This window comes from Arachis ipaensis, chromosome B4 (assembly GCF_059453495.1).
Source record: "Arachis ipaensis isolate K30076 ecotype BB chromosome B4, ASM5945349v1, whole genome shotgun sequence".
Taxonomy (NCBI): Eukaryota; Viridiplantae; Streptophyta; class Magnoliopsida; order Fabales; family Fabaceae; genus Arachis; species Arachis ipaensis.
In genome coordinates this window covers 58,539,657-58,561,111 of record NC_142439.1, presented here as the reverse complement: position 1 = coordinate 58,561,111, position 21,455 = coordinate 58,539,657, and the positions used below count along the sequence as shown (strand labels likewise).

At 37.6% G+C, this 21,455-nt stretch overlaps 2 non-coding genes across 2 annotated transcripts; one reads left to right on the top strand and one right to left on the bottom strand.

Annotated features, from left to right (window-relative positions):
• The first annotated feature begins 1,900 nt into the window (after positions 1 to 1,900).
• LOC148567711 (small nucleolar RNA R71) lies at positions 1,901 to 2,008 on the top strand. Its single transcript, XR_015882713.1, has one exon. It is a non-coding gene; the product is annotated as a small nucleolar RNA R71 (small nucleolar RNA).
• A 10,422-nt stretch (positions 2,009 to 12,430) lies between these two features.
• On the bottom strand, positions 12,431 to 12,534 carry LOC148567710 (small nucleolar RNA R71). The gene has a single exon (XR_015883109.1). It is a non-coding gene; the product is annotated as a small nucleolar RNA R71 (small nucleolar RNA).
• Positions 12,535 to 21,455: the final 8,921 nt, after the last annotated feature.

Sequence of the window (21,455 nt, the reverse complement as noted above, 5' to 3'; positions counted from 1 at the left end):
CAGAATGATGCCAGACTGGGCGTTTAACGCCCATTCTGCTACTCTTAATGGCGTTTAAACGCCAGTAAGCTCTTCCTCTAGTGTGAGCTGTTTTAATGCTATTTTTCATTCTGTTTTTGATTTTTCAGTTATTTTTGTGACTTCACATGATCATCAACCTACAGAAAACATAAATTAACAATGGACAATAAATAGATATAATTAAATAACATTGGGTTGCCTACCAATAAGCGCTTCTTTAATGTCAATAGCTTGACAGTGAGCTCTCACATGGAGCCTCAAAGATAATCAGAGCAGGGTTGGGGACTCCCAACACCAATCTTAGAGTTTGACTGTGGGGGTTTTGTTTGACTCTATATTGAGAGAAGCTTTTCATGCTTCCTCTCTATGGTTACAGAAGGAGAACCTTGAGTCTTGAATACAAGGTAGTCCTCATTCAACTGAAGGACCAACTCTCCTCTGTTAACATCAATCACAACTTTTGCTGTGGCTAGAAAGGGTCTTAAGCATGATGGATTCATCCTCATCCATCCCAGTGTCTAGGACTATGAAATTAGCAGGGATGTAAAGGCTTTCAACCTTTACTAGCACGTCCTCTACTAGTCTATAAGCCTGTTTCATTGATTTGTCTGCCATCTCTAGTGAGATTCTTGCAGCTTGTACCTCAAAAATTCCCAGTTTCTCCATTACGGAGAGTGGCATGAGGTTTATCCCTAACCCCAGGTCACCAGAGCCTTCTCAAAGATCATGGTGCCTATGGTACAAGGTATGAAGAATTTTTCAGGATCCGGTTTCTTCTGAGGTAATGTCTGCCTCATTAATGCACTCAGTTCATTGGTGAACAAGGGGGTTCATCCTCCCAAGTCCCATTACCAAATAACTTGGCATTCAGCTTCATGATTGCTCCTAGATATTTAGCAACTTGCTCTTCAGTGATGTCTTCATCCTCTTCAGAGGAAGAATATTCATCAGAGCTCATGAATGGCAGAAGAAAGTTCAATGGAATCTCTATGGTCTCTATATGAGCCTCAGATTCCTTTGGTTGCTCAAAGGGAAACTTCTTTCTGTCCAGAGGATGTCCCATGAGGCTTTTCTCACTGGGACTCACGTCCTCCTCACTCTCTCCAAGTTCAGCCATGTTGGTCATGGTTATGGCCTTGCACTCTCTCTTGGAATTTTCTTCTGTATTACTTGGGAGAGTACTGGGAGGAGTTTCAGTAATCTTCTTACTCAGCTGACCCACCTGTGCCTCCAAATTTCTGATGGAGGACCTCATTTCATTCATGAAACTTAGTATGGTCTTGGATAGATCAGAGACTATGGTTGCCAGGCCAGAACGGCTCTGTTCAGAATTCTCTGTCTGTTGCTGAGAAGATGATGGAAAAGGCTTGCTGTTGCTAAACCTATTTCTTCTACCATTATTGTTGAAGCCTTGTTGAGGCTTCTGTTGATCCTTCCATGAGAAATTTGGATGATTTCTCCATGAAGGATTATAGGTGTTTCCATAGGGTTCTCCCATATAATTCACCTCTGCCATTGTAGGGTTCTTAGGATCATAAGCTTCTTCTTCAGAAGATGCTTCTTTAGTACTGTTGGATACAGCTTGCAATTCGTTCAAACTCTGAGAAATCATATTGACTTATTGAGTCAATATTTTGTTCTTAGCCAATATGGCATTCAGAGTATCAATTTCAAGAACTCCCTTCTTCTGAGGTGTCCCATTGTTCACAGGACTCCTCTCAGAGGTGTACATGAACAGGTTATTAGCAACCATTTTAATGAGTTCCTGAGCTTCTGCAGGGGTTTTCATATGAAGAGATTCTCCTGCAGAATGGTCCAATGACATTTTTGACAACTCAGACAGACCATCATAGAATATACATATGATGCTCCATTCTGGAAGCATGTGAGTATGACACCTTTTGATCAATTGCTTATATCTTTCCTAAGCTTCATAGAGGGAGTCACCTTCCTTCTGTCTGAAGGTTTGGATTTCCACTCTAAGCTTACTCATCTTTTGAGGTGGAAAAAATTTGGCCAGAAAAGCACTGACCAGCTTTTCCCAAGAGTTCAGGCTTTCCTTAGGTTGTGAATCTAACCATGTTCTAGCTCTGTCTCTTACAGCAAAAGGGAAAAGCATAAGCCTATAGACCTCGGGATCAACTCTATTGGTCTTGACAGTGTCACAGATTTGCAAAAATTCAGCTAAGAACTGATGGGATCTTCCAATGGAAGTCCATGAAACTTGTAATTCTGTTACATTAGAGAAACTAATTGAGGCTTAAGCTCAAAGTTGTTTGCTCCAATTGCATGAATTGAGATGCTTCTTCCATAGAAGTTAGAAGAGGGTGCAATAAAGTCACCAAGGATCTTCCTTGCATCTCCACCATTGTTATTGGGTTCGGCCATGTCTCCTTCTTTTTCGAAAATTTCTGTCAGGTCCTCTCCAGAGGGTTATGCTTTAGCTTCTCTTAGCTTCCTCTTAAGAGTCCTTTCAGATTCAGGTTCAGTTTCAACAAGAATGTTCTTATCCTTGTTCCTACTCATATGAAAAAGAAGAGAACAAAGAAAATATGGAATCCTCTATGTCACAGTATAGAGATTCTTATGTAAGTAGAAGAGGAGAAGAATAGAAGAAGGAGAAGAGAAAAACTTGAACATAGAGAAAAAGAGGGGGTTCGAATTATGAGTAGAAGAGGAGTGTTAGTGATTAAATAAATAAATAAAAAGAGATGAGAGAGAGATAATTTGAATTTTAAATTAAAATAAAAGGAAAATATTTTTGTTTTTATTTAAAAATCAATTATAATTCGAAAATTAAAAAGAGAAACAAAATAAAATTTGAAAACTAATGAAATTATTTAATTAAAAAGATTTTTGAGAAAGTGGTTAGTGATTTTCGAAAATGAGAAAGAGAAAAGCAGTTAGGTTGTTTTGAAAAAGATATGATTGAAATAGAAAACTTTTAAAATCAAACCAAAAAGTCAAGTAGTTAATTGAAAAAGATTTGAAAATCAAATTTGAAAAGATAGGAAGTTAGAAAAGATTTTGAAATTAAGTTTTGAAAAAGATATGATTGAAAATTATTTTGAAAAAGAATTGAAAAGGAAAAAAAGGTTTAATTTTTGAAATTAAAGTTGATTACTTGACTAACAAGAAATTAAAAGATATGATTTTAAAATTCAAAGATTGAACCTTTCTTAATAGGCAAGTAACAACTTGAAAAATTTTTGAATTAAAACATTAAATGTTAGTGAGATTTTCAAAAATATGAAGTAAGAATAAGAAAAAGATTTTGAAAATCAAAAGAAAATTTCGAAAATATATAAAAATAAATGAAAAAGAATTGATTTTTGAAAAAGATTTGAGAGGATAGAATTTTGAAATTGAAATTTATGAGTAAAACAAGGAAAGATATATTTTTTATTTTTGGATTTTTAATAAAGAGAGAGAAAAATACCAAATTGAAACAAAACATAGAGATTATGAATCAAAACAACTAATGCATGCAAGAACACTTTGAATGTCAAGATGAACACCAAGAACACTTTGAAGATCAAGATGAACATCAAGACTTATTTTTGAAAATTTTTAAGAAAAGAAACACATGCAAGACACCAAACTTAGAAATTTTCAATGTTGAGACACTAACAAATTGAAAATGAATATGAAAAATAAGAAAAGACACAGAACATGAAAATGCAAAGATTAAACAAAGAAAATCATCAAGAACAACTTGAAGATTATGAAGGACACATGCATGAATTTTTGAAAATTTTTAGGAAATTAAAATGATGCAATTGACACCAAACTTAAAAATTGACACTAGACTCAAACAAGAAACATCAAATTATTTTGGTTTTTATGATTTTATTAATTTTTTTTCTATTTTTTTTCAAAAATTATTTGGAAAAGAAAAATAAGGATTTCAAAAATTTTTAATGAGAATTCCAGGCATGATGCAATGTTAGCCTAAAACTCTGGTCCAGGAATTAGACATGGTTTACTAGCCAGCCAAGCTTTCAGTGAAAGCTCCAGTCCAAAACACTAGACATGGCCAATGGCCAGCCAAGCTTTAGCATATCATTACATTCAACAGCAAGATTGATAGGAATCAATAAGCTCTTATGATGATAAGTTGAAACCTCAGTCCAAAAGATTAGACATGGCTTCACAGCCAGCCAGACTTCAACAAATCATCATGAAACTCTAGAATTCATTCTTAAAAATTCTGAAGTCATAGAATAATTTAATTTATATTTTTTTTTGAAAATTTTTCAAAAATAAAAAGAATAAAAACAAAAAGCTTAAAATTAAAATAAAATTACCTAATTTGAGCAACAAGATGAACCGTCAGTTGTCCAAACTCGAACAATCCCCAGCAACGGCGCCAACAACTTGGTGCACAAAATTGTGATCTCTGACAATGGTGCCAAAAACTTGGTACGCACGATTGTAATCTCAACTCCTTTTCACAACTCCACACAACTAACCAGCAAGTGCACTGGGTCGTCCAAGTAATAAACCTTACGTGAGTAAGGGTCGATCCCACGGAGATTGTCAGCTTGAAGCAAGCTATGGTCATCTTGTAAATCTTAGTCAGGCAGATTCAAATGGTTATGAGGTTTTGATAATTAAAATATAAATAGAACATAAAATAAGATAGCGATACTTATGTAATTCATTGGTGACAATTTCAGATAAGCGTATGGAGATGCTTTGCTCCTTCTGAATCTCTGCTTTCCTATTGCCTTCATTCAATCATTCATACTCCTTTCCATGGCAAGCTGTATGTTGGGTGATCACCGTTGTCAATGGCTACTGTCCGTCCTCTCAGTGAAAATGGTCCAAATGTGCTGTCACCGCACGGCTAATCATCTGTCGGTTCTCACTCGTGTTGGAGTAGGATCCATTGATCCTTTTGCGTCTGTCACTACGCCCAACACTCGCGAGTTTGAAGCTCGTCACAGTCATCCCATCCCAGATCCTACTCGGAATACCACAGACAAGGTTTAGACTTTTCGGATCTCAAGAATGCTGCCAATTGATTCTAGCTTATACCACGAAGACTCCGATCTTTCGGAATGGAGGCTAAGAGATACACACTCAAGCTATTGCAGATAGAATGGAAGGGCTTGTCAGGCACGCGTTCATAGGTGAGAATGATGATGAGTGTCACGGATCATCACATTCATCAGGTTGAAGTGCGAGTGAATATCTTGGAATAAGAATAAGCCTGAATTGAATAGAAAAACAATAGTACTTTGCATTAATTCATGAGGAACAACAGAGGTCCACACCTTAATCTATGGGGTGTAGAAACTCCACCGTTGAAATTACATAAGTGATGAAGGTCCAGGCATGGCCGAATGGCCAGCCCCCTAAACGTGATCAACAGATCAAAAGTGATACAAAGATAGTCTCAAAAATGATCCAGAGATATAAAATAAATCACTATAAGTAGTTTTTATACTAAACTAGTAGCTAGGGTTACAGAAAATAAGTAAATGATGCAGAAATCCACTTCCAGGCCCACTTGGTGTGTGCTTGGGCTGAGCATTGAAGCTTTCACATATAGAGACTTTTCTTGGATTTAAACGCTAGTTTTAGTGCCAGTTTGGGCATTTAACTCCATCTTTTATGCCAGTTCTAGCGTTTAACACCAGAATAGGGTAGAAAGTGGGCGTTCAAATGCCAGTTTGCGTTATCAAAACTCGGGCAAAGTATGGACTATTATATATTGCTGGAAAGCCCAAAATTGAGAGCGCGCCTGTTGGGTTTCTGTTGCTCCAGAAAATCTATTTCGAGTGTAGGGAGGTCAGAATCCAACAGCATTTGCAGTCCTTTTTCAACCTCTGAATAAGATTTTTGCTCAGGTCCCTCAGCCAGAAAATACTTGAAATCACAGAAAAATACACAAACTTATAGTAAAGTCCAGAAATGTGAATTTTGCATAAAAACTAATAAAAACATAGTAAAAACTAACTAAAACATACTAAAAACTATGTAAAAACAGTGCCAAAAAGCGTATAAAATATCCACTCATCAACTCCCTACTGGAAACACCTCAGAAGTCACAATCCAGCGAGCTATCCTGACATGTTGCATCTTAAAGGGAGGAGAAATCAACCTCTCACAGCTCATAGCAGACAACACTCAAGAGATGGCAGAGAATACAAATAAATCAAGTAGGCTTGGTCACCCAAGCACTATTCTGAGGCTGTGCAACAGGGCTGGAGTGATCTTTGAAGATAAAGATATAGAGAAAGTAAAAGGAGGCAAAGGGATCACTAGGTGACTAATGGAAGGTGCCACTGATGATGACAACCAAGAGGAAGGAAGAGCCCAAGGAAGAAGAAGAAGACCACAAGTGGAGGAAGAGCAAGCTCCTGGTGCCATAGACATGAGCCAATTGCAGAGAGACATTGAAGAAATGTCTCAACAACACATGAGAGCACAGAAGCAGTATTTGAGGCAACAAGAGCTATACTTGCAGCAACAGGAGCAGTATCTGAAAGATCGAGAGCAGCAAGAGAACTGGCAGCGCCAAATGATGGAACGGCAAGAGACATGGCAGCAACAAATGATGGCTCAACAACAAAAATTTCAAACAAAGATTCTTGATGGGCAAAGGGAGCAATCAGCAGATTTTCGAGAATCATATGATAGATTATTATTACGATAGGCGAAGTGTGGGGAATACACTCAAAATTTATATCAATGGAAGAACATATATCATACCATTGGAGAGCATAGGCACTATGATAGAATGGAGTATGATATAAACACCTAATCAAAGTTGGATTACTTGGTCCACAGCATGCTAGCGCTGGAACCATAGATCAAGCCATTTGAGCAATGCCAAGAGCTATTAGACCAGTAGAGAGCAAGAACCTAGAAACATACAGCACACATGCAGCGTGGGTTAGAGGAAGCAGGACTCTCAGGTCTTATAGACCCTATCTGGGATTGATGATGCCCTGTTGAAGAACCTCAGGATGCAACCAAGAAGAGGAAGAAGAAAGGAGAATCAAGCAGGAGCAAAGAGCATGACAACTAGGAGGTGGTGGAGTTTCTTTCGTGTTTCCTTTTTAAAATCAAATAAGGAAGATGCATAACTGAAACATGAGATACCTCCAAATGCTTTATGTTTTACACTTTCATCTTCTGAGTAGTTTTCTTACAAGTGATATGCATTGTGCTTGTTGTCAATCAATTGCTTAAATTCTATTTTGTTTCCCTTCTGCATAAATAAAAGAAAAATATTTGAAACAAGAAAGTGATTGCCCAACATTGTAGAAATTAGAATTAGAATTCAGTGGTGGTACTTGTTTGATTTAATGGTTAGCTCAAATAACAAAAGCTGCATAATAACATGTTCTTTGAAGTGTGAATTAGTTTGTTGCTATAAAGTCTGTTATCAATGAGCATCCTTTGAGAATGAAGCCAAATAAGAAAGAAAAAGAAAAAGAAAAGCCAAGAATGGGCAAAGAAACAAATAATAAGGCTAGACACCAATAGCTTGGACCCTAGGACATATGCCTGTGGTGTTTTTGTACTAGGATATGCTTGGACAAGTAGGTTCTGAGGAGTATTTTAAAACTTGGCCACTTGAATCTACTGATCTGGGATTGCCAACCGAAAGTCCACTATCAAGAGCAACCTAGCTACAAAGCATTTAGTGATCCAAAGAGATGCTGGGCATCAATGTTCCTAGGAAGAAATTATGAGCCATGTGTCTGTGGTGAATAAATGTTGAGCAAAATTGAGCCAAAAGATTGCTATAACATTTGCCAACAAGTCTTCATTTGACAAGTCATCTTATGCTAGCTTTTCAAGCATTTCTCAGTTGTTTCATTAAATTTTACGCACTTTCTTGCATTATAAGTAAGTGATTTGGAGTGGATTTGCATGGTTATGTTAAATCAATCAACCAACAATTAAATGACACAAAATCACAAGGTTTAAGCTAGAATTAATTAGTTTTTGAATGATTTATGAATCTTGTGAATTTGGTGATGCTTTGTTTGGTTGGTTTGATTGATTGTAGGTGAAGAAAAGAAAGAAACAAGGAAAGCATGCCCATAAAAGCGTGGCATATGATTGAAAAGTGTGGCACTCAAAGGAACCAAGCATAGCGCTCACTAATGGAGCGGAGCGTTCGTTGATTGAGCACTTGAGCAAAGACCAAGAGAGCAAAGGCATGGCGCAACGTTGGCTTCACCAACTGAGCGCTACAAGGAACCAAAGAAAGCAAGGGCGGTACGTTAACTTTGTTAACATTTTCGTGGCTTCCCCATGAAGAAATCAAGGTATGATATTGATGAGTGGATAATTTATATGCTTTTTGGCATTGTTTTTACATAGTTTTTAGTATAATTTAGTTAGTTTTTAGTATATTTTTATTAGTTTTTAAATAAAAATCATATTTCTGGACTTTACTATGAGTTTGTGTGTTTTTCTGTGATTTCAGGTATTTTCTGGCTGAAATTGAGGGACTTGAGCAAAAATCAGATTTAGAGGTTGAAGAAGGACTGCAGATGCTGTTGGATTCTGACCTCCCTGCACTAAAAGTGGATTTTCTGGAGCTACAGAACTTCAAATGGCGCGCTCTCAATTTCGTTGGAAAGTAGATATCCAGGGCTTTCCAGAAATATATAATAGTCTATACTTTGCCCGAGTTTAAAAGACGCAAACTGTCGTTCAACGCCAGTTCCATGTTGCATTCTGGAGTTAAACGCCAGAAACAGGTTGCAAAGTGGAGTTAAACGCCAGAAACAGGTTACAAACTGGCATTCAACTCCAAGAGAAGTCTCTACACGTGTAAAGCTTAATGCTCAGCCCAAGCACACACCAAGTGGGCCCCAGAAGTGGATTTCTGCATCATTTACTCATTTCTGTAAACCCTAGTAACTAGTTTAGTATAAATAGGACTTTTTACTATTGTATTTACATCTTTAGTTGAATCTTGGGACGTTTAGTTCTTAGATCATGGGGGCTGGCCTCTCGGCCATGCCTGGACCTTGTTCTTATGTATTTTCAATGGTAGAGTTTCTATACACCATAGATTAAGGTGTGGAGCTCTGCTGTTCCTCATGAATTAATGCAAAGTACTATTGTTTTTCTATTTAATTCAAGCTTATTCATATTCTATGATATTCATTCGCACCCAAGAACATGATGAATGTGATGATTATGTGATGCTCATCACCATTCTCACCTATGAACGCGTGCCTGACAACCACCTCCGTTCTACATGAAGATGAGATAGAATGAGTATCTCTTAGATATCTAATACAGGGGACCGAGTCCGAGATATTAGAGTCTTCGTGGTATAAGTTAGAACCCATAGACGGCCATTCCTGAGATTCGGAAAGTCTAAACCTTGTCTGTGGTATTCCGAGTAGGATCTGGGAAGGGATGGCTGTGACGAGCTTCAAACTCGCGAGTGCTGGGCGTAGTGACAGACGCAAAAGGATAGTAAATCCTATTCCAGTATGATCAAGAACCGACAGATGATTAGCCATGCAGTGACAGCGCATTGGACCATTTTTACATTGAGGATGGGATGTAGCCATTGACAACGGTGATGCCCTACATACAGCTTGCCATGGAAGGGAGTAGGAATGATTGGATGAAGACAGTAGGAAAGTAGAGGTTCAGGAGGAACGAAAGCATCTTTATACGCTTATCTGAAATTCTCACCAATGAATTACATAAGTATCTCTATCCCATTTTATGTTTTAATTATATTTTTATTATCAATTTACCATAACCATTTGAATCCGCCTGACTGAGATTTACAAGGTGACCATAGCTTGCTTCAAGCCGACAATCTCCGTGGGATCGACCCTTACTCACGTAAGGTTTATTACTTGGACGACCCAGTACACTTGCTGGTTAGTTGTGCGAAGTTGTGACAAAGTGTGATTCACGTTTGAGAGCACCAAGTCTTTGGCGCCATTGTTGATGATCACAATTTCGTGCACCAAGTTTTTGGCGCCGTTGTTGGGGATTGTTCGAGTTTGGACAACTGACGGTTCATCTTGTTGCTCAGATTAGGTAATTTTATTTCAATTTTAAGCTTTTTGTTTTTATTCTTCTTATTTTCGAAAAATTTTCAAAAAAAAAATTTAATTTATGTTCTTCAGAATTTTTAAGAAGGAATTTTAGAGTTTCATGAAGCATGTTGAAGCCTGGCTGGCTGTAAAGCCATGTCTAATTCATTTGGACTGGGGCTTCCACTTATTAGCATAGAATGAAGTTGGACGAAGTATCAGCTGTTGTATGTCTGATTTGTATCTGCTAAAGCTTGGCTGGCCATTGGCCATGTCTAGTGTTTTGGACCGGAGCTTTCACTGAAAGCTTGGCTGGCTAGTAAGCCATGTCTAATTCCTGAACTGGAGCTTTAGACTAACATTGCAAGATTCCTAGAATTCTTATTAAAAATTTTGAAATCCTTATTTTTCCAATTAATTTTCGAAAAATATCCAAAAAAAAATTAATAAAATCATAAAACCAAAAATAATTTGTTCTTGCTTGAATCTAGTGTCAAGTCATAAGTTTGGTGTTAATTGCATGTTCTTAAAATTTGTGCATTTTTCGAAAATTCGTGCATTGCATTCTTCATGATCTTCAAGTTGTTCTTGGTAAGTCTTCTTGTTTGATCTTCATATTTTCTTGTTTTGTGTCTTTTCTTGTTTTTCATATGCATTTTCAATTTGTTAGTGTCTAAAGTTTGAAAATTTCTAAGTTTGGTGTCTTGCATGTTTTCTTTTCTTGAAAATCTTTCAAAAATAAGTTCTTGGTGTTCATCTTGACATTCAAAGTGTTTTTGGTGTTCGTCTTGACATTCATAGTGTTCTTGCATGCATCATTTGTTTTGATCCAAAATTTTCATGCATTGTGTCTTTTTTGTGTTTTTCTCTTTCTTCATTAAAAATTCAAAAAAAAAATATCTTTCCCTTTTCTTCTCATAAAATTCAAAAATTTGACTTGACTTTTTAAAAAATTTTTAAAATCTAGTTGTTTCTTATGAGTCAAATCAAATTTTCAATTTAAAAGTTCTATCTTTTTCAAATCTTTTTCAAAAATAAAATCTTTTTCATTTTTCTTTTATGATTTTCGAAAATTTTAAATTGATTTTCAAAAATCTTTTTCTTATCTTGTTCATAATTTCAAAATCTTTACTAACAATTAATGTGATTGATTCAAAAATTTTTTAAGTTTGTTACTTGCCTATTAAGAAAGGTTCAATCTTTAAATTTTAAAATCATATCTTTTTTCTTGTTAGTCAAGTAATCAACTTTAATTTTAAAAATCAATTCTTTTTAAATTTCTTTTTCAAATCTTTTCAAAATAAGTTTCAATCACATCTTTTTCAAAATCAATTTCAAAATCTTCTCTAACTTCTTTTCTAACTTCTTACCTTTTCAAAATTTGATTTTCAAATCTTTTTCAATTAACCACTTAACTTTTTGTTTGATTCCTATCTTTTTCAAAACTACCTAACTAACTCTCTCTCTCTCTCTAATTTTCGAAAATCCCTTCCCCCTCTTTCGAAATTCCTTTTTAATTAACTATTTGTTTTAAATGTTAATTTGATTTAATTTTATTTTCCTTTCTTAATCTTCAAATTTTAAATTTAATTTTTAATTTAAAAACAAAAATATTTTTCTTTTCTTTTCAATTATTTTCGAAAATTTCATCCCTCATCTCCTTCTATTTATTTATTTATTTACTAACACTTCTTTTCACCCAAGAATTCAAACTCATTCCTCTCCCTTGTGTTTGGATTATTATCTTTTCCTTCCTCCATTATTCCTTTCTTATACTTACATAAGGAATCTCTATACTGTGACATAGATGATTCCATATTTTCTGTTCTCTTCTTTTTCATATGAGCAGGAACAAGGATAAGAACATTCTTGTTGAATCTGATCCTGAACCTGAAAGGACTCTGAAGAGGAAGCTAAGGGAAGCCAAAGCACAACTCTCTGGAGAAAATCTGACAGAAATTTTCGAAAAAGAAGGAGACATGGCCGAAAATAATAACAATGCAAGGAAGATGCTTGGTGACTTTATTGCACCAAATTCCAATTTACATGGAAGAAGCATCTCAATCCCTGCCATTGGAGCAAACAATTATGAGCTGAAACCTCAATTAGTTTCTCTGATGCAACAGAACTGCAAGTTTCATGGACTTCCATCAGAAGATCCTTTTCAGTTCTTAACTAAATTCTTGCAAATCTATGATACTGTTAAGACCATTGGGGTTGATCCTGAGGTTTACAGGCTTATGCTTTTCCCGTTTGCTGTAAGAGACATAGCTAGAATATGGTTGGATTCTCATCCTAAAGATAGTCTGAACTCTTGGGATAAGCTGGTCACGGCTTTCTTAGCCAAGTTCTTTCCTCCTCAAAAGCTTAGCAAGCTTAGAGTGGATGTTCAAACCTTTAAACAAAAAGAAGGTGAATCCCTCTATGAAGCTTGAGAGAGATACAAGGAACTGACCAAAAAGTGTCATTCTGACATGCTTTCAGAATGGACCATCCTGGATATATTCTATGATGGTCTGTCTAAACTATCAAAGATGTCACTGGACCATTCTGCAGGTGGATCCATTCACCTAAAGAAAACGCCTGGAGAAGCTCAGGAACTCATTGACATTGTTGCTAATAACCAGTTCATGTACACTTCTGAGAGGAATCCTATGAGTAATGGGACGCCTATGAGGAAGGGAGTTCTTGAAATTGATGCTCTGAATGCCATATTGGCTCAGAACAAAATATTGACCCAGCAAGTCAATATGATTTCTCAGAGTCTGAATGGATTGAAGGAATCATCCAACAGTACTACAGAGGCATCTTCTATAGAAGAAGCTTATGATCCTGAGAACCCTGTAATAGCAGAGGTGAATTACATGGGTGAACCCTATGAAAACACCTATAATTCCTCATTGAGAAATCATCCAAATTTCTCATGGAAGGATCAACAAAAGCCTCAACAAGGCTTTAATAATGGTGGATGAAACATGTTTAGCAATAGCAAACCTTTTCCATCATCCACTCAGCAACAGACAGAGAATTCTGAGTAAAACCCATCTAGCTTAGCAAATATAGTCTCTGATCTGTCTAAGGCCACTGTGAGTTTCATGAATAAAATAAGGTCCTCCATTAGAAATTTAGAAGAACAAGTGGGCCAGTTGAGTAAAAGGGTCACTGAAACTCCTTCTAGTACTCTCCCAAGTAATACAGAAGAAAATCCAAAGAGAGAGTGCAAGGCCATTGACTTGACCACCATGGCCGAACCTACAAGGGAGGAGGAGGACGTGAATCCTAGTGAGGAAGACCTCCTGGGATATTCAGTAACCAATAAGGAGTTTCCCTTTGAGGAACCAAAGGAATCTGAGGCTCACCTAGAGACCATAGAAATTCCATTGAACCTCCTACTGCCCTTCATGAGCTCTAATGAGTATTCTTCTTCTGAAGAGAATGAAGATGTTACTGAAGAGCAAGTTGCTAAGTACCTTGGTGCAATCATGAAGCTGAATGCCAAACTATTTGGTAATGAGACTTGGGAAGATGAACCTCCCTTGATCACCAATGAACTGAATGCATTGGATAGGTAGAAATTACCTCAAAAGAAACAGGATCCTGGTAAATTCCTAATACCCTGTAACATAGGCACCATGACCTTTGAGAAGGCTCTGTGTGACCTGGGGTCAAGAATAAACTTAATGCCCCTCTCTGTAATGGAGAAACTTGGGATCTTTGAGGTGCAAGCTGCCAAAATCTCATTAGAGATGGCAGACAACTCAAGAAAACAGGCTTATGGACAAGTAGAGAACGTGTTAGTAAAGGTTGAATCCATCATCCTTGGAAGACCCTTCCTAGCCACAGCAAGAGCTGTGATTGATGTGGACAGAGGAGAGTTGGTCCTTCAACTGAATGAGGACAACCTTGTGTTTAAAACTCAAGGATCTCCTTCTGTAACCATGGAGAGGAAGCATGAAAAGCTTCTCTCACTGCAGAGTCAACCAAAGCCCCCACAATCAAACTTTAAGTTTGGTGTTGGGAGGCAACAACCAAACTCTAAGTTTGGTGTTGAACCCCCACATTCAAACTCTAAGTTTGGTGTTGGGAGGTTCCAACCTTGCTCTGATTATCTGTGAGGCTCCATGAGAGCTTATTGTCAAGCTATTGACATTAAAGAAGCGCTTGTTGGGAGGCAACCCAATGCTATTTAATCATATTTATTTTATTTTCTTTTTGTTATTTCATGTTTTATTAGGTTGATGATCATGTGGAGTCACAAAAACTACTGAAAAATCAAAAACAGAATGAAAAATAGCATTAAAAATAGCACACCCTGGAGGAAGAGCATTCTGGTGTTTAAACACCAGAAACAAGCATCTGTCTGGCGTTTAACGCCAGAAACAAGCACCAAGCTGGCGTTTAACGCCAGAAACAAGCATCTACCTGGCGTTAAACGCCAGAAACAGGCTACATTTGGGCGTTTAATGCCAGAAACAGGCAGCAGTCTGGCGTTAAACGCCAGGATTGCACAGCAAGGGCATTTTACACGCCTAAGTGGAGTAGGGATGTTAAGTCCTTGGCCCCACTGGATCTGTGGACCCCACAAGATCCCCACCACTTCTTCTCTCCTCTTAACACCTTTTCATAACACTCTTCCCCAAATAACTTCCACCAATCACCTCCATTACTCCTCCAAAATCATCAAACAACCCACCTACACCCACCCACTCAAATTCAAACCAACACTCATTCCTTTTCACACATCATAACCACCTAAAACCCTCCTTGGCCGAATAAACCTTCTCCCTCCATCTCCTCCATTTTCTTCTTCTTCTTTTGCTTGGGGACGAGCAAACCTTCTAAGTTTGGTATGTTAAAAGTGTTGCTTTTTGTTTTTCCATAACCATTTATGACACCTAAGGCCAAAGAAACCTCTAGAAAGAGGAAAGGGAAGACAAAAGCTTCTACCTCTGAGTCATGAGAGATGGAGAGATTCATCTCAAAAGCTCATCACTAAGAAAAAGATGGAGCAAACAAGAGATCAGGGACCTCAACAGGAGCTTGAGAAAATTTCTCACCATAAAATCCCTGAGATGCCTCAGGAGATGCACTTTCCTCCACAGAATTATCGGGAGCAAATCAACACCTCCCTAGGAGAATTAAGTTCCAACATGGGACAACTAAGGATGGAGCACCAAGAGCACTCCATCATCCTCCATGAGATTAGAGAAGATCAAAGAGCTATGAGGGAGGAGCAACAAACGCAAGGAAGAGACATAGAGGAGCTCAAAAGCACCATTGGTTCTTCAAGAAGAGGAAGACGCCATCCTCACTAAGGTGGACTCATTCCTTAATCTCCTTGTCTATTTATTTTACTATTTTTTTATTTTTGAGCTTTATGTTTTATTTATGTTTGTGTCTTACTATATGATCACTAGTGTCTAAGTGTCTATGCCTTAAAGTTATGAATATGAATCCATCACCTCTCTTAAATGAAAAACTGTTCTAAAAACAAAAGAACAAGAAGTACATGGTTTCAAATTCATCCTTGAAACTAGTTTAATTATTTTGATGTGGTGACAATACTTTTTGTTTTTTGAATGAATTCTTGAACAGTGCATATGTCTTTTGAATTTGTTGTTTATGAATGTTAAATATGTTGGCTCTTGAAAGAATGATGAAAAAGGAGACATGTTATCTGATAATCTGAAAAATCATAAAACTGATTCTTGAAGCAAGAAAAAATAGTGAATACAAAAGCTTCCAGGAAAAAAAAAAGAAAAAGAAAAAGAGAAAAATGCGAAAAAAAGGGGAAAAGAAAAAGCAAGCAGAAAAAGCCAAAAACTCTTTAAACCAAAAGGAAAGAGCAAAAATCCAATAGCCCTTAAAACCAAAAGGCAAGGGTAATAAAAAGGATCCAAGGCTTTGAGCATCAGTGGATAGGAGGGCCTAAAAGAATAAAATCCTGGCCTAAGCGGCTAAACCAAGCTGTCCCTAACCATGTGCTTGTGGTGTGAAGGTGTCAAGTGAAAACTTGAGACTGAGCGGTTAAAGTCAAGGTCCAAAGCAAAAGAAGAGTGTGCTTAAGAACCCTGGACACCTCTAATTGGGGACTTTAGCAAAGCTGAGTCACAATCTGAAAAGGTTCACCCAGTTATGTGTCTGTGGCATTTATGTATCTAGTGGTAATACTAGAAAACAAAGTGCTTAGGGCCACGGCCAAGACTCATAAAGTAGCTGTGTTCAAGAATCAACATACTGAACTAGGAGAGTCAATAACACTATCTGAATTCTAAGTTCCTATAGATGCCAATCATTCTGAACTTCAATGGATAAAGTGAGATGCCAAAACTATTCAAGAGGCAAAAAGCTACTAGTCCCGCTCAACTGATTGGAGCTAAGTTTCATTGATATTTTGGAATTTATAGTATATTCTCTTCTTTTTATCCTATTTGCTTTTCATTTGCTTGGGGACAAGCAACAATTTAAGTTTGGTGTTGTGATGAGTGGATAATTCATACGCTTTTTGGCATTGTTTTTACATAGTTTTTAGTATAATTTAGTTAGTTTTTAGTATATTTTTATTAGTTTTTAAATAAAAATCACATTTCTAGAATTTACTATGAGTTTGTGTGTTTTTCTGTGATTTCAGGTATTTTCTGGCTGAAATTGAGGGACTTGAGCAAAAATCAGATTTAGAGGTTGAAGAAGGACTGCAGATGCTGTTAGATTCTGACATCCCTGCACTCAAAGTAGATTTTCTGGAGCTACAGAACTCCAAATGGTGCGCTCTCAATTGCGTTGGAAAGTAGACATCCAGGGCTTTCCAGAAATATATAATAGTCCATACTTTGCCCGAGTTTAGACGACGCAAACTGGCGTTCAACACCAGTTCCATGTTGCATTCTGGAGTTAAACTCCAGAAACAGGTTGCAAAGTGGAGTTAAACCCCAGAAACAGGTTACAAACTGGTGTTCAACTCCAAGAGAAGCCTCTACACGTGTAAAGCTCAATGCTCAGCCCAAACACACACCAAGTGGGCCCCAGAAGTGGATTTCTGCATCATTTACTCATTTCTGTAAACCCTAGTAACTAGTTTAGTATAAATAGGACTTTTTACTATTGTATTTACATCTTTAGTTGAATCATGGGACGTTTAGTTCTTAGATCATGGGGGCTAGCCTCTCGGCCAAGCCTGGACCTTGTTCTTATGTATTTTCAACAGTAGAGTTTCTACACACCATAGATTAAGGTGTGGAGCTCTGCTGTTCCTGATGAATTAATACAAAGTATTATTGTTTTTCTATTCAATTCAAGCTTATTCCTATTCTATGATATTCATTCGCACCCAAGAACATGATGAATGTGATGATTATGTGACGCTCATCACCATTCTCACCTATGAACGCGTGCCTGACAACCACCTCCGTTCTACATGAAGATGAGATAGAATGAGTATCTCTTAGATATCTAATATAAGGGACTGAGTCCAAGATATTAGAGTCTTCGTGGTATAAGTTAGAACCCATGGACGGCCATTCCTGAGATCCGGAAAGTCTAAACCTTGTCTGTGGTATTCCGAGTAGGATCTGGGAAGGAATGGCTGTGACGAGCTTCAAACTCGCGAGTGCTGGGCGTAGTGACAGACGCAAAAGGATAGTAAATCCTATTCCAGTATGATCAAGAACCGACAGATGATTAGGCATGCAGTGACAGCGCATTGGACCATTTTTACAGAGAGGATGGGATGTAGCCATTGACAACGGTGATGCCCTACATACAGCTTGCCATGGAAGGGAGTAGGAATGATTGGATGAAGACAGCAGGAAAGCAGAGGTTCAGGAGGAACGAAAGCATCTCTATACGCTTATCTGAAATTCTCACCAATGAATTACATAAGTATCTCTATCCCATTTTATGTTTTAATTATATTTTTATTATCAATTTACCATAACCATTTGAATCCGCCTGACTTAGATTTACAAGGTGACCATAGCTTGCTTCAAGCCGACAATCTCCGTGGGATCGACCCTTACTCACGTAAGGTTTATTACTTGGTCGACCCAGTACACTTGCTGGTTAGTTGTGTGAAGTTGTGACAAAGTGTGATTCACGTTTGAAAGCTCCAAGTCTTTGGCACCATTGTTGATGATCACAATTTCGTGCGCCATATATCAAGGAGTGAAGCCAGCCAGGTTCGAAATGGGGGCAAGGCGCTACACAACAAGGCTGTGGGAAAAAGGAAATTGGCCAAAGGGGGCAGCCAGGGTTCGAACCAAGTACACAAGGGAGTGCTATGCGCTTCACCAAGCAAGGAAGCACCTAAAATGGAAGAGCTAAGAATCGAAGAGGGAGCCTCACTCCAAGCAAAAGGGCACTACGTTAAAACAACACATTGAGTGCTACACTGGAAGGTTTTGGCATGAGGAAATTGGCAAAATGAAACCAGCAAGGCTCGAAGAGGGAGCCTCTCTTCAAAGCATGAAGCGCTACGTTGAAACAAGTAACTGAGCGCTATACAAGGCTTGACACAAAACAAAATGAGCCGAGGCATAAGGCAATTGAGCGCTACATTGGGTTACATGACTGAGCGCTCCACTAGAGGTGTACCTGAGCCCAATTTCAATTAAATGCCACCTGGGATCAAATTCTTCACTAAATTGAAAAAGCCCACTCTAAAGTCTGAAGATCAAAATTAGAAAGTGTATAAATAGGAGTTAGTTTGATTTGTAGAGTACCTTCTTTTCAATTTTTTAGTTTTTACCTTTTGCTCACTTTTCAATTTTACTTTTAGCTCAACTTTAGTTTTCATTTTGAATTTGGGGAATTAGGATTTAGATCTGAGTTCTCTTTCTCTGTATTTTTACTTCTGCATTTCTTACTTTATGTTTCGGAATTTTAGATTGAGATTGAAGGAATTCTATTTCAATTCCTGATTTGAAATCCCTCTTTGTTCTTCTTCTGCATAATTCAGTGAATTAAGAATTAGATCTGAAGTTCATTTATTGCTTTCATCTTCCTTTCTTCTGCAAATTGTTTTCTGTTTGATCAAGGAAGGAATTGAGATCTAGATCTACTTTCTAGTCTCATTGATCACCTGAGATCTTCAATTTCTCTTTTAGATTTCACAATTGATCTAAGTTTACTTTCTGTTTTGTTATTCAAGCAACTTTTACTTTCTGTTTAGATTTTCTACAACTTATTTCATCTTCTACTTCTCTGCTTAATTTCTCTTTACATTCTCTTGTTGAATTCTGAATCCCAGCTCCCATATCCCTTACTATTCAAGCAATTTACGTTTCTTGCACTCTAAGCTTCAGCTATTTATATTTCTTGCAATCTAAGCTTCAGTCATTTACATTACTTGCACTTTAAGATTCAGCTCTTTTACTTTCTTGCACTTTAAGTTTAAGGCAATTGACTCTTCTACACTTTATTTTTCTGTCAATTTCCCTTCTCCCTTTTATTTTCAGGCAATTTAGCTTATGCTATTTAAGTTTCACTCAAATCATCAACTGTTTGCTTAACTAAATTCATCACCAAACTAAAATTACTCAATCCATCAATCCCTGTGGGATAAAACTCACTCATGTGAGTAATTACTACTTGATGCGACCCGGTACACTTGCCGGTGAGTTTTGTGTTGGAAATCCGATTTCCACGCCATCAAGTTGTTGGCGCTGTTGCTGGGGATTGATCTAGATTGACAATGATTAAGTAAGGTGGTGGTCTAGATTAAGCACTTTTTCTTTTATTTTTACTAAGCACATTAACTGTTTGAATTTTTGCTTAAGCTAACACTAACTTCACTCTATCAGTAGAGTGAATTATTTTTGTTTTCTGGTTCTGTGTTTGTTTTTCTTGCTGTTGTATGTCAGAGGCAAGGAGAGAGATCCCTACATTTTGTGACCAAGACGAGAGGACTCTTAGAAGACTAAGAAGGGAAGCCAGAGGAAAGGGGGTCATTAGTGAAGAACCTTTTGAAGAAGAATATCAAGAAATGGAGAAACATTCAACAAATCCAATAGTGGAAGTGGCCAACAACAATGGTCAGCCCCATAGGAGAGTTTTGGCTTCATCTACATTTGCTAATCCAAGGCATTGTGGGAGTAGCATCCTTACCCCAAATGTCAATGCAGATAATTTTAAATTGAAGCCTCAACTTATCACCTTAGTACAGTACTACTGCTCCTATGGAGGAAGTCCATTAGAAGATCCAAATCAGCATTTATCTACTTTCTTGAGGATTTGTGATACAGTGAAGTCCAATGGTGTGCATCCAGACATATACAAATTGTTTCTGTTCCCATTTTCATTAAGGGACAAGGCTGCTCAATGGCTTGAAGCCTTCCCACAAGGGAGCATCACTAGCTGGGAGGATCTAGTGAATAAGTTCCTAGCCAAGTTCTACCTACCTCAAAGGATTATCAGATTGAAGACAGAGGTGCAAACCTTCACACAGATGGATGCAGAATCCCTTTATGAGGGTTGGGAGAGATATAAGGCCCTAATTAGAAAATGTCCCCCTGAAATATTCAATGAATTGGACATACAACAGAATTTCTATGAAGGATTGACTCTAAAAGCTCAGGAAGCACTAGATGATTCAGCAGGAGCCTCATTGCAATTAATGAAGACAGCAGAAGAAGCCCAAAACCTCATAGATATGGTGGCAAATAATCAATACTTCTTTGCTCATCAGAGGCAACGCCAACCAGCTCAAAGAAAGGGAGTACTGGAGTTAGAAGGTGTGGACACTATCCTAGCTCAACACAAGGTGATACAGCAGCAAATCCAGCAATAATTTGAGCAGATGGCCAAGAGGATTGATAGTTTACAAGTTGCATCAGTGAATGTCACCAATCAACCACCAACTAGGTGGGGACAAAGTGAGGAAAATTGTGAAGATCAGCAGCAAGAACAAGTGAACTATATGCACAACCAAGGATCCAGCCAGAATAAATTCCATGTAGACACATACAATCCCTCCTGGAAGAACCATCCAAACTTAAGATGGGTAGATAACCACAATCAAAACCAGCAACCCTGGCAGAAGAATTCAAACCAGAATAACTCAAGAAATACAAACAACCACAACCAGCAAAATACTAACCACAATCCATACAAAAAACCCCAAAATAACTATCCCAACTCTAGCTATTATCCTCCCAATAACCCAACCACTAACTAAAACACCTATCATCCACCTTCAACACCCCACAACCAGCCACAAATACCACAAGATACTCAAAGAATCTCAAACCTGGAGATACTGATGGAAAAGTTGATGAAGAATCAGGAGATGACAAGCAAGAATCATGAAGCCTCAATGAGAAACTTAGAGAGACAGATTGGACAACTGTCCAAGCAAGCAGTGATTGAAAGGCCAACAAGCTCACTCCCAAGTGATACCATTCT